Raw genomic sequence first — 13,811 nt, 5'->3', positions numbered from 1 at the left:
AAGTAACAAGCCTGTCTGAAGAAGCAAGTATTGAGATACAGTATTGGGTACTTTCCTGTTTTTTGTATTTGTCAAAGAAATGGCGAATTGTACGTGTAGTTTATTTTTTTGCAATTTGACATTTGAAACCTAGGACATTAAGGTCGGCGTTACCGTAGTCTATAAATGATTGCTAGAGCATTCCAATTTAAATAGAAACAATTTTTACATTGATTACAACAAGTAAACGCCATTTGAGTTAGCAGGGTTGTTTTCATCTTGATTTTTGTTTTAAACATTTTATTTTTAGGGAGACTTTGAATAGGTCAGAGTCTGCTAAACGGCGTGCTGTCGTAATCTACACCCTGAAAAGAACCAGATTGAGAACCGTTTTTTTGATAGGGAAACTGGTACCGTACCAGCCTTTTCATGATTCTTGATAATTTTGTATGCACTGTCAAATATATTTTACATTTGAATGTCATACACGTTTTGTTTTGAATAAACGACATATTAATAAAATTGCTGCTAATGCATTGTGTATTTCTTAGTATATTGTACGGACAAATATACCTTTTTTTCTAAATCTAAATTTTTAACTGAGGAAAATTATATCAAACAGCCAGCGATACGCAGCAGTTTCAAGGCAGTGTCACAGTTGTGTACATTACACATTCAGTATTGTCGTGTAGCCATTACTGTGAAGCTCACAGCAGCTGACTATAGGTAAAGATGCAGAATATGGCTGGAAATAGCATAGTACAGAACTCGCCACATATTTGACTTTAAACAGGAGAACAACTCTGCCCCAAATCATTGTAAGTTACCCTATGTACAGTCCAGATGAATGCAAGCGAAATGTGTTTTAAACCTCGCATAAATGAACGTACCAGGCAAATATACGTAACGTGGCGAATAACGATTCCCATCTCTTTCCTAATATTTTGACAGTACCATTTAAACTGACTTCTCCTACCCCAAGTATTTTCCTTACACGTACATTTAATATTAAAACAATAAAAATAACATTTTAACCGAAGGCAGAAATTCTGTCCATAGATCAAATATTATTGTATTGTTTAGGATGGAAGGCAGCTACACGGGTTCAAAATATTACTGGTATATTTGGTAAAGGGTAGATATGAAATATGATTTCAAAATCTGCAACTGGATATAATGGTTTTACAAATAAAACTGATATATCATTACAACATATTGATTTTAAAGTAGTGATATTAAATCCGAAAATTCTGGGGGTGAAAAAGTGGAAACACCCATATTAAAATAGATTAAACAAAAATACATTTTGCCCGTTTCCAAAATGCATCATTACATCAGAAGTTTTGTAATCGAGACATGTTGTACCTACCTAAGAGGTGTAATATTCCTGTAGTCTACGAAATAAAGCAACAGCTTTCCTTTATGCTAGGCTCAGACTTGTAGATTTAAAGAAAAAGGTCTGATTCAGCCCCAAGCATTCCTCGGCCCAACTGCATCGACAACGCCAAGTAACTTTCGTATTAAACCGGTTCAGCTTCTTGAACGCATTTAATATTAGAGTTTATTACTAGTCACACGCCAATAGATAAAGAATGCCCAGAGAATATCGGCGGTATCATCAGCCATTCACCTATAGAACTCGCCAACGTCACCATCACGCAACTCGGCTTTTTGTGTTGGTTGACTGCAACTACAATGGAAGGTTAACCTGAATCAGGATCATTCCTGCCAAAGGGAATGAAATGTGTATAAAACGGGTAATGTTCAATCGTTATATTTTGTAGCAGGATTTAAAATTCCGTAATGCTTTTATTGCAGACTTTTCTTCAGATTTGTAATAATTAGACGTTGGACTCAGTTAACGATTTTGTGACACAAAGTTATATTTTGAATTTAACGAGGCGCTCGCCTGCTAGATTTGTATTATTAGCTGAAATCTTGTCAAATGAATGTACAGACACCTCGGTGACAAGTACTTTGCTATATATAGTAATTGATAACCTGTTGCTTCGCAGAATCAAAAGATAGAGGCTGGGAACCAATTATTGCCAGTGATAAAAAAAAATCTAATCCTCCACCACGGCCAACAGAAACTAAGGTTAAATCTTTCGGCTCCTCCAGCGCCGAATTGTTAAAAATGCAAATAAAATGTTCTTGTGACGTCGTGCGCTTGGCAAATTTAATAATACATGCGTAATGCCAATTTTTTAAAAAAATGTTAAGATTACATTGGGTGAAAGGGGAGTTAGGGTTGTAAAGAGCATCAGTGACCTAAAAGTTGTGTATTTAGGAAATGATACTGGCAGTCGCGATTGGCAAGAACTTGCGGTGAGTGAAGCCGGACTGGTGTTTAATGCTTATTAGCATTTACTTATAACGTGTGCTGGTTTATGTGCTCTAAACTTTTACAGTTACAGCTTGTTAACATAAACTTCGTTATGGTGTTAGCGTTTTGAAAGAACTTATTTTAGCATCATGCTGCACCTAGTTAAAGGCAAGTTAAAAGTCACTGTCGCTTAAAGAGTATGCATGTGCTGGTCGTTCCAAGTAAGAATCATAATAGGCCTCTAAATTTTGCTGTGGTAAAATAATATATTTTAATCGCTCAAACGATGTAACAATAATTACATTTGCGAATAATGTGATGTGGCTAAATCATGTTTGCTACATAATATTGTCCATTTAAGCACATCGAGGCGTCAAATAAACGCAATGGTCCTTTAAATTCTACCGGTGGGAACTAAATTAAATCTACATTCACAAGACTGTGTAAAATAACGTGTGATTTTTTTCACCACATGCAATTACTTTTTCAGAAACAGGCGGAGTACTACTTTACTACAGAGTTGTTTTGGCTGCAAACGGCACCATAGGAAGCCGGTCCGGTTATTAGGTACAACAACGGGTAGGCACCCAGCTCAATCCAATACATGCGCAGGCTTATTTCCAGTTGTAAGTCTGCACAGCTCGTGTCTCTGTATGTCTTACACATAGAGAAAGCTCATGTGGCAATGGAGGTTCGTCAGTAATTATTGTTGAATAATTCTGTATGCTCCCCAGGGGCCTTTGGCTGCTCCTATAAAATTATTGTTTGATTAAAATACTTTCCTCTGACACAACTTTTGTCATAGAAATAAAGCCCCGAAACCTCAGAACAAAATAGGGTGAATTAGAAAAGCCTTTCATCTCACATTATATACCGACCCACGCGGATTTCTTACGGATTCCATAAGGTGCAATAAACTCAAGATGCTGTTGTATTATTACACATTTCAGTGGTTTTGTTCTTTAAGAGCATTTCATGATGAATAATGTAAAACTACCAATTGCATTTTTTGCATCATTGCCTCTCAGAACACTTGTCGCTATAATACGGGTTATAGCAGGTCAATGTGAGGTGGAGTTAAGATCTAAAAACTATTATTCACACGATTTTAATAGCAGCAGAACAAGGAATGAGAATCTTTCTAGATTTCAGAAGTTTCGTAAATTATACAGTAACCCAATCATCGCGATTCACAACACAAGTAAGAAATAACTCTGAATTTAGCTGGTGTCGCATTACATTTAGGTCAGTTTTACTTTACACGCAGAACCTCCCTAACTTTTATGCGTGTATATTTCCAAATAACGTGTTGTTTAAAAGTCTTTAAACAGGCAACTGTAAATGAAACAATTTCTATTTTACCGCTGCCTGTAATTCGTAATCTGATAATGTTAACAGATTTGAGTCATGTAATTGCGCCTGTTAGAAATTTTAGGCATTTTATTAAATCAGTCTTGCTATCGGCGTCCTTAATCAGAATCTCCACGTACACATATCGAACTGAGCACTGTATTTGTGTTTCTAAATGCGTTTTTACTTTAAGCGGTTAACGTGTAAATGCATATGCAAATCTAAAATTTGTACTCTGTTTACATTAAAATAATAACCATCTATGTAATTAATGGTTTATTCCATCTGTCATACCAAGACTAATAATGTACTTTGCGTGGTTCATTACTAATGATGGTGTGAAATGTTATCCTAAACCAATTTCGATTTTAATTTTAACTGTGTTCAACTGCTTTACTGTAGCTTTCGAAAGTCAGATTTTAATATGTGTCGAAACGCTCTTTACTTATACACCGAGTTTTCAATAAACATTACTGCACTCGCTACCTTGTGGTGTTTTTAAATGTCTAAACGCAGAATATTACATAGGAACGCCACAACAGAAGTTAAATGTAGAAGTTTGTAATGGAATTTAAGCAAAAGTTAGGCAATTAATGGCGATGTGCATTAAAAAGAAAACACATTTATGTTGCTTTAGTTCATTCATTGCAAGAATCTCAAAGTTGCTCGTGACAAACCTAAATTAATCTGCGTTAACGTGAAGACTCAATAATTGTTCGTGAGTAACAATAGAATGAAATTTAGAAATAAAATAATGTAGCAGTCCAAACAAAAGGTGGCATAGTATATTAATACGTCATACAGTGAATAACAAGCCATAGAAGGAAAATGGAACTATTGCAACAAATTAGTCCGGGAACTTGCAGAACGGTGCACTTAAGTCTAACGCTTAAATAAATTCCCACACTATTCCTCACAATTCTCAGCACGATATTAAGGTCAGGCAATTGAAAAATGTATAGTATATAACGTCATTTATTTGGAGGCAATTGTTCAATTGTAATACCAACACTTCAGAGTTGTGTTTACATTAATATTATATTAACCAATTTCTAGCAGGTTACATTCACGGGATAAAACCGTGCATTTAAAGAAAAAGATTATTATTATACAGTTAACATAACAACTTAACAGAGAAACGAATAAGGAGATTTTAAACATAGAAGGCTATAAGAGGTTTATGTGGAGAAGACTGCAAACAATGAAAAAGTAAAACCTGTTTAATATTGTCGACCGCTGAAGTTTATTTACTTCGGCAAGTTATCGAACTTTTCAAATGACGAATGATCTCATGTTATTAGCCCCTCAAGCTCTGACGAACAACTGGTACATTTGTATTTCTGTAAATGTATTGCTGTTTTTTTTTTAAAAATGCATTCGTGGTCTTTTGATAGAAAATAACTAATGGAGCCAAAAACACATCCTACTAAAGTCTTATTTTGTTTTTATAGATCACTAACAGCAAGTATACATGTGTAACCCAGGGCAGGTTAATCAGTTTCCTATCAATCAAAAGTTTACGAGTTAACAGGAAATACTGCAAAGATGAAAAGTACTGCAAAACTGTTGGAGACATCAGCCGAAGGAGCATGTCGCTTAGCTTGTGCGATCTCTGTTCTCTCTCATAGAGGATTAAAGGCATTGTATCTTTAACGCGGCCTGTTGTTGGCGCCAAGTGGTGTGTTATTAATCATGACTTTTAGCTCCATTTTACGTAAAAGCTATGTCGCTACAATTCTTCACCACCGAGTTAAGATGGTGAAGCAAACACATATTTTCCCGTTCTGTCCAGTTATGCATCTTAACGCTGGCCAGTCGCTAAAGTCAGAGCTCGTTCTAATAACCATGCAGCTGTGAGTCTGGGGTTTAAAATGACGACGTGGTTATATCGGCTAAAAGATGCAAGTTCTCTCCGAGAAGGTTAATCTGATCCCGCAGAAGACAAATATATCACACTCTTTCAGGCCTAAGCCCAAAAGAGGCCTCAAATGTATTAACATATTCTATGGGGAAATTTGAAAGGACATTTTCTATTGCGGATCAGTTAATATAACCGGTTAAACCTCACAGCACGGTGATTTTCCCAAACTGTTAGAGAGGTATGTTTTTAATAAATCCCCTTCCCCCATCGGGAACAGTTCGTCGTTTTACATAACGGTGAAAATGGAAGTTTAATGATCAAACAAAGCAACGTAGAAATATTTCGTATAGGCAAAGAAGTTAGCGGATTAGCTTGCGGCGTAATTGTGTAATTTAAATATTTTTATTACTAGCACGTGTGCGCACTACTGATTATCAGAAAATACGGATAATCTGAAGCATTCGCAGAAAATACACCAATTTTGGAAAGTGTAGAACACGCTCCCCAAATTTCTATCAAGGTCCTCGGATGGAGCCGTATACATTTGTACATTTACAGGTTCTTTTCAGACGTGGCTCACTTTCAGTGTGTTCTTTGCGTTATACTGACGCAAACACATATACCTGCCTGTATCAGGCATAGCGAACAGGTCGAAGCGGAAACGTTTTAAATAGCTAACACTCAATTAAAGGGTTACAATGAAACTTCCCTTTTAATTTCAATTTAACGCAATCTGTTTCGTTTGATTAAATTCTTCAGATTCCAGCTTCATGATGAACCACGAGTAAGCCTTATAAGATGCATGTTCAGTCAGGTGGTGATTTTGACCGAATTTTGTTCTTTTTGGCATTGCGCATTAGACTTTGAAGAGTTTGTGACCATTTACCGACTTGTGTAGATGCCTTTTACAGTTGGTGATGGCTAGGATTTGTTGGCCATTGCCCAATAAACGAGAACAATCACCTCACATTTTCAACTCGAAGTAACGTGTTTTCACGATAGATACTGTACGGGGTATGCTGCTATGTTAGTCTAGAAGCAATGTCACGATTGATGTATCTGTGAAGAATGTACATCTCTAAAACCACAATTAAAGGATAGAAAGTTAAAGACTGTCAACATTATGCAGGTTGGAAATGTCAGTTCGTATTTATAATGAGCATTCTCCTAAACTATAAATAAATATTCGTATATTTGAGGGAGATGAAATACATCCTTTAATCAACTCTTAATTTTTTGAGGTAGGTTATGAAAGTAGAGCCGCTTTGTGTTGCTAATACGGAAATAGCATAGACGGATTTATAATCGAAAGTAAATTGAGATAACCAAACTTTTTCTGCTTCACCTCAATGGTTTTGCCCATGCTTGAATCATATCTCTTACGTTAGATTTCGAAAGTTTATTATAAAGGTCTTTAGATTATAGTTGAGATTTGGAAGAGATGCCTTTGCGTTACAAGACGTCTGCTGCGGTTTAGTTCTTTTAAACTTTGATGGAATGCAATGCCTTTCCAAAAAAACTTTCGATGATTTTTTTTTCATTGTAAATGGCAACGCTATTAGTCACCAACGTCACAGCAATATAAAATCAACCAATGTAACAATAGTTCTCTGAGCTTCCACCTACCACATTCCCTTCCTTTCCCCGAGTACCTTTCCTCCTACACATGGCAATTCAACAAGTTGGCGATTCAGTTCTATCACAATTATTAATGGGAGGACATCTAAGTTAACATTTCTGAGCTGTAACAAGTTTCTTCTGCAAATTCGGCAAATGCGCAGAGCTGCGATGACGTGTGATAGTCCAACTGAGCCAAAGTTAGTTTTGTGGGACCTTGCTGTACGCAAATTGGCTGCTGCATTTCTCATATTACAATAGCGGCTATACTTCAAAAGTACTTCATTGACTGTAAAAGCGCTTTGGGTCGTCCTGGGGTCACGGATGGCGCTATATGAATGCACGTTCTTCTTCTTCCTTGGGATCGATATTGTAATGAGATAAGGGCAGCATAGGATGAATGAAAATGTCTTAGGCATTAGATTTGCAGAGTGCGGGATGATTAGGATGTACCGTCGCACTGAATGGTCCGTATTGTTCTCTCACACTTGATTGTTTACTAGACACTGTAAATCCTGAGACAGTTATCTGATTTCCTCCTCCATTCCATAATTATTATTCTTAAACCACGTTGAATCTCATGTGATTTGGGCAATTTGGAAAATGACAAAACACCAAGACTATTCAGCAATAGCTTTATACATACTTTATCACATCATTTGGCAATTTCTCTTGCGTTGCCCTGTACAAATTATTCATATCGGTCCAGTCTCAGTCCAGCAGCCTGGGGTTGTCCAGATATTTGCGTGTAAAAGCATATATGTCCTAGCTATGAGCTGAAGCGTAATCATATTTAAACACCGCGAAATAATTCAAAGATGAATCCAAACACATTTATTTACCAGGCATAATTGTCACCTTGCCTTATTTATAGACACTAGGATCGCAGCATTGTTTGCTTTAACGATTCTGGCGGAAACTCTAGTTTCATTTGGTAAAATGTCTCAGATTTTATTTACTACCATATATATATAAATCCTCCCCTTATTTCGGATTCTACTATCCATGGCCAAATTTACATAGAATTTACAGCACAGAAACAGGCCACTCGGCCCAACTAGTCTACACTGGTGTTTATATTCCACAGAAGCCTCCTCCCACCCTACTTCACCAAACTCTATCAGCATATCCTTTTATTCCTTTCTCCCTCATGTACTTATCTAGCTTCCCCTTAAATGCATCTATGCTATTTGCCTCAACTACTCCACGTATGGTAGCAAGTTCCACATTCCCACCACTCTCCGGGTAAAAAATTTGGTTTAGAAATTATCTAAAAACAAAGTTTGTTTTTTTGGTAATGCCCAGTAGTAGATAGGATTGAGTACTGAGCCTCACTTCATGTGCATGCTGCACATATGTGGGGATGGTGCGAATGGGTCTGTGATGTGGTGCACACATGTTGTGATGCTAATTCCATGTTAAAGATTTGCAATTGCTGGTAAAGATTCTTGGTTCATTCTACGGAAAGTGACTGTTATTTTTCCAAAGGCGAATTTTATATGAAGGACTGCTGGGTCATAAAAATACTGTTTGCCAATTCTTTTCAGCATTAGTAATGTTATCTTCCTAAGTTAAGGTGGTACCAGAAGGGTGAGTACCAACCCACATGGGTATGTACCCATAGGATCTTAAGTCTAATGCCTTCAGCCCCTTGGTGCAACAAAGTGAGAATCATACCACTAGACCAATGAGCCTTTGTCAAGGCCCATAAGGGGATTAAACCCATGAGCGCAGTGTTATTAGAACCACACTCTAACTAATTGAGCTAATCGGCATGTTATCTTGGCACATCTAAAAAAGAAAAGAAACAGATTCTTGATGATTTTGTATTTTAAATTAAGACATGGTTTCCCCGCCCACACCCCTCCCCCCGAAAACTGAGAAATCTTACATGTGTTTTGTTTCAATTCATTCTGTTTAACATCCAATATTCACAATATAGAGAAATTATCAATTATTTGGGCATCTTTTGTTCATGGGTAACAAGACCTTCATTTCTTTTGAAGTATAGTGGTAAGTCCTGAATTAGCATAAGACCAATAGTAAACTAAGTTTGAGGTATATGTGCAGGCCAGTGATTTGAAGTGACTATTTCTGCAGTTTCAAGGGTAGCAGAGTCCTATCTGCCAAAAGCAAGAAGCACAATTCTTCAAATGTTTTGAGTTTTGTCATAGCTGTCAGTTGGGAAATGCAATTCAAAAGCACATAATAATGGAAAGGATACAGTTTGGCCAGTCCAATAGAAAAGATTCTATCAAGGACGAGTCATGAAATTGTTTTCTTTCTTTTTACTGTCCTTTATTTCACAAGAAGCAAAACAAAATTGTTATCAGTGCATGCATGTGTATCCATTCCAAATCCAATAAAAAAAGACTCAAATGTAGCAGATCTGAACAAATGCCACAAAAGTTTCTCATGACAGGTAAGACTTTATTTAATTGCTCATTAAATTAATTTTTTTGATCGGCCGATCCTCTTCATAGGAACTTTAACATAAGAAATTCATCCTAAAGAAAGTAGAAGGCACCTTTACAAAAGATTGAGTGTTAGTCAATGGGGGAGGGGGGGGGAGAATTGTAACCACTGTGTAGGTATCAATTGCGGCAGAGAAAGAAGTGGAAGATTGGAGAAAAGGACAAACACACTCATTTATGAGCTGGCCAGTTTTGTTCCTGCTTCTTGCTTGCTGTGGTTGGAATGTAACTTCCCCCACTGCCCACACCCCCACTCTCCACCCTCATACCCCCCCACATCCCCACCCACCCCTCACATTCCCACCCTGTCCCTCACCCCAACATCCCCACCCCCCATACACCCACATCCCCACACTCCCCATAACTGGTAAGTGGAAGTTTCCACTATGCAACATATGAAAAATCTTTGCTTTCATTGTTGGCTGAATAAAAAGTATACATTCATATAAACCTGTTCTTATAATATCTACCTTCACAGTGTGTGATAGTAATGTTAGAAATGAGTTAAAAGTTTAATTTTAATGGGTTTATATATGGCAGGAATACATTTTCTAACAATGCTGTTATAATAATATCCTTACATTTCATAGTATTACATACTATTTACAGCACAGAAACAGGCCATTCAGCCCAACAGGTCTATGCCAGTGATTATGTTCCACAGGAGTCTCCTTGCACCTTAAGTCATCTTACCCTATCAGCATATCTATATTTCATACTACATAAAGATTTATTCCATTCTGTTTTGTAGCTGGATGATGGATTAAACAGTGGATTAAAACATTAGCCTATCCCCACTGAGAGCTGAGTCTGAATCCAGTCCAGACTGATTAGATGATAGCTTCCTCTGCCTGCCAGCTGTAATGGTTGAAAGTGAAGTGACTCAGAGCAGTCTCAACCCAGTTGCTATTAGGTATGAATTCACAGCACACTACTTGACATTTTTCAACACTAATAAAACACTACTTTAACAATCTTATTCGATGAAGCGTAAAAATGTAGGAAAAGGAAAACACCCCACCTATGAAATGTGCTTCTGTGTGATTAGGAGTTCACAAAAAAGGTGAATAGGCATCTATTCTATATCTAATGTGCAAGATGGTAGACTATGGTAAGGCACTATTTGTCCATTTGCATTGCTACTCTGAATCGTGCTCCCATCCTAATGTAGGTTCACAGTGGGAGGACAAGTTGCTAAAGCTGTAAAAGAAATCATATTGGATCCTAGATTTTATAAATAGGGGCAAAGAGTACAAAGGCAAATAAATAACATTAAACCCATGAAAATCATTGGTTAGGCTGCAGTTATAAGGGCATGGAGAAGAGGGAGAAAGTTTCAGTAATATTGGTATTTCTCCCTTGCTATAGGATCTTGTTCCTTTTTTGCAGAATTCAGTTTATCACAAAAAGAAAGTGTACTAGTTTTTATTGTGCTGCAGATTCTAGATGTCTAATTGCACAGCTCATGTACTGAAGATTCATAGTGGAGAGCAGTGTTTAAACCGTGCTTCAGACTTTCCCAGCAATGTCCTGCTAAACTAATTCAATATGCCCCATTTATATTCAACCTCAACTAACACCATAGATTAAAAAAATATGAGGAAGTTTAACTGCATTATCTTTTATTATAACCTTCTCCAAAAAATTATATGTCATTTTAACTTCTACATATAAGTTACAACATGGACACAGGCCATTCGGCCCAACCAATTCATGTGAGAAAATGGTTCTAATCACATTTACCCACATGTTTCTATATCCCTTCAACCCCTTTTCCTTCATCCAACTATCCAATCTAATCCTGAATGTTGACATTGTTTCTGCTTCAACCACTAACCCTGGAAGTGAATTCCACAACCTCACAACTCTGTGTGAAGAAGTTTCTAATGCCCTCTTTTCTAAATCTCTTACATTTAATCCTGTATTTCTGGTCCCTCGTTCTACATCCCTCAACTATTGGAAAGAGTCTGTTTCTACCTCCCCCATCTCATACTTTCATAATTTTAAACACTTCTATTATATCACCCTGTAATCTGTGTTGTTCTAACACTGCTATCAACATCAATATGATGTTTATACATTCTGGTGCTATGATAAAAATGAGAATATCTTTTTAATGTAGTATTTTAAAAAAATCTGTATCAAATGTGGCCATGGTATAAAATGTACTGTACAGCTGATCCATAAAGAACCCCAGCCCCACATTAAATCAAAGATAAAAGGGAAGGAAAGTCCTGGGATTCTTCTTTGTTCCAAAAATTCCCACTCCCCCATTTTATAGAAGAAAATTGTACTCTGAGCAATTTTTTTGTCATTTTAATAAAAATGTGAAGTTTCTCGCTGGCATGGAGACCCTTGCTCGGTTGCTCTAGTGATGTTGGGCAATATCCCAGACCAGCTCCACAGGACACAGTGGCAGGTTCAATTTAAAACCAGCCTGAGAAATGATTGACAGCCAGCTAACCCTGGTTGGGGTGCAGATTTGCTAGCTCCACACCAGGTTTTCTGAGCTGAATGGTCTCAGTGCAGCTCTCAAGCTACAGTTTGAAGCTACTGCTCTTATTTATCCTATGGAGATTCTCCAGAGAACACCAGGATGTTTCCTGTCCATGCTATCACCAAAGTGGCCATACTGGTAAGAAGCTCAATGTTCTTTGCTCAAATGTCAAAAAAATCCTGCCAAGGCTGTTTGATTGTCTTCTATAAAATGGGGGAGTACTGTCAACATTTCCTTCTCTAAATATTTCACATTGATGGAATGATGGTATATTCCTAACTGAATATTGCATTAGGTACGAGTTTGGTCACAAAATCAAAATGTGTGCTATTCCATACATCAAATTTTGATGTTAAAAAAGTTGGCGTCTTTCTCAGATATACAAACTCCAGTGATGTTGATCGAAGAGTTAAAATCAGCTGTAGTACTTTTAGGGTGTGGGTATAATAAAGCTTTCCGTTAAAACCCATTACATTTCTTAATATAAATCACTGCAGGTAAGGTTGAATACACGTGGGACACATTGGACTAGTCAAATAGTGCATTGTTAATAAAGTTTGAAGCACAATTTAAATACTGCTCTCCAGTATGTGCCTTTGGTACATGAGCTATGCAGTTATAAATCTCCAATCTTGGACATAATATAAACTATTACATTTTCTTTTATAATAAACTAACTGTTTATTAAATTGCAAATAGAGAATATGATCCTATAGGAGAGGAGAAATGTCAATTGTGTATGGACTGCATTCTATGTGCTCAGATCAACTACATAATCCTAAGGGGTTAAGGCAGATGAAAACATTGGTGCTTTGATAAGTATTAATTTCTGTAAGACTGTTATGCTGCATTCTATGATTTATCTTTTATTCCCTGGAAGCTTTATATATTAGAAAATATAATGTTGGTGTGTTTACCATAGTATGATCTGTGAATAAAAATAAAAACTTTATTTTTCGTTTAAAATATCCTGTGATTGTAAAGAGGGATATTACCTTTGTTAGTAATCTACTTAATTATAGATGCTATATAAATCTGTTGTTGTTAAAACATATCCAAAGTCTTATACATAGTTTATGTCATAATAACCTCCAATATGAAAAATATTTCCACTTGTGATGCTTTCAAGAATTCATAAGTGAATGTTGCACATAATTCAAGCTAGCCTTATTTTGAGAGATTGTCATTGTCAGAGATGAAGGTCCTAGACATATAAAAGGGCTCAACAAACAAGTCACCAGTATTTTTGGATACTAATAGAGATATGGGATGAGATTTGTGAGGTGCCGTTAGTCATTATTAGGAAGGCAATGAATGCTGTGGAGGTCCCCATTGATTGGAAACAATGGAACAGCTTCCATTTTCAAAAAGGTAGTGAAACAGACTTGAGCATCTACAGACACATTAGCTTTACACCAATACCAGTTAAAATAACTAAATCTATCATCAGGAGTAAACTTGAGGATTACTTGTATGATAATAACCTAATAAACAGCAGCCACTACAAAAGGGGAAGACCCTGGCTGACTAGCCTCCTTGAATTTTTTTGAAGAAGTACACCGTGGTATACCAGGACTTCCAAAAATCATTTGACAAAGTTACAGATGAAAGATTGTTGCTTATGTTCAAAATGGTCATAATTCAAGGAAAAAACTTGAAATGGATAAGGAAATGCCTGAAGTGTCAGAAACAGAGGCCACTGATTGT

Source organism: Heptranchias perlo, chromosome 25 (assembly GCF_035084215.1).
Source record: "Heptranchias perlo isolate sHepPer1 chromosome 25, sHepPer1.hap1, whole genome shotgun sequence".
Lineage (NCBI taxonomy): Eukaryota > Metazoa > Chordata > Chondrichthyes > Hexanchiformes > Hexanchidae > Heptranchias > Heptranchias perlo.
This window is presented reverse-complemented; position numbering follows the sequence as displayed.